The 751-nt window shown below is 47.4% G+C and overlaps 1 protein-coding gene across 1 annotated transcript in view; it reads left to right on the top strand.

Annotated features, from left to right (window-relative positions):
- Nucleotides 1–415, top strand: part of IFI30 (IFI30 lysosomal thiol reductase) — a 10,337-nt gene extending 9,922 nt beyond the window's left edge. Inside the window, exon 7 of the mRNA XM_083484159.1 lies at nucleotides 1–415. This exon is cut by the window's left edge and continues 107 nt beyond it. The gene's annotated coding sequence lies outside the window, so the exon portion shown is untranslated.
- Nucleotides 416–751: the final 336 nt, after the last annotated feature.

Raw genomic sequence — 751 nt, forward strand, 5'->3', positions numbered from 1 at the left:
TGGGGCTGCCCCCCCCAAAGCCCACCCCCCCAAAAAATGCACATGCAACCGCAGTGCCCATCCCACCGCGGGTGGGTCGAAGGAAGCGTCTTCCCTGCTACAATCCGGCCTGTTGTTATTCCCCTGCGGAACTCCCTGCCACAAGGTCTGGAACCGAGGAGCGGCCGGGGAGGAAGGAAACAAAAGGAGCACCGCTAGGCGTTTTGGGGGTCCGGAACGAGACTCAGGACTGCTTCTCCTTCCTTCCAAACCTGATGGACGAGAGGGAGGCGAGTTCTGATCCTGCTATCCTGGAGGAAAAAACGGACACCTTTCCTTTTTGCAAACTGCAAAAGCACTGCCAGGTTGTCTTTTTACCTTCTCTCTCCCCAAAATGGAAATTGTGCCTTAAAAAAAAAAACAACAACACTCCAAACGGATCGGTTTCTTTTCTGGCCGAAATGCTTCCCATGTCGGTTTTTTTGTGGGTGGGGGTCAAATCTGTACCAAGATTGCAGATGCCCCTCTGGGGTTTTGGTTATTTAATTATTTCGCAAATCTTACACACGGTTGGGTTGCTTAAACAAGCTCGGTAGATAAAGCAATAAAAGGACCGAGTAGAAAAATCGACATGGCGATAATAATAATAGTTAATAATGATTTTATCCAATCAGTCATCCTTATTGGCATAGGGAGAATGCAAAGATATATAGGTCAAATCTCAAAAGGGGCATCCGTTCATAAAAGGAAATACTTTGAGACAGAAACATTG

This window comes from Podarcis liolepis, assembly GCF_965112155.1.
Source record: "Podarcis liolepis genome assembly, chromosome: 18".
Taxonomy (NCBI): Eukaryota; Metazoa; Chordata; class Lepidosauria; order Squamata; family Lacertidae; genus Podarcis; species Podarcis liolepis.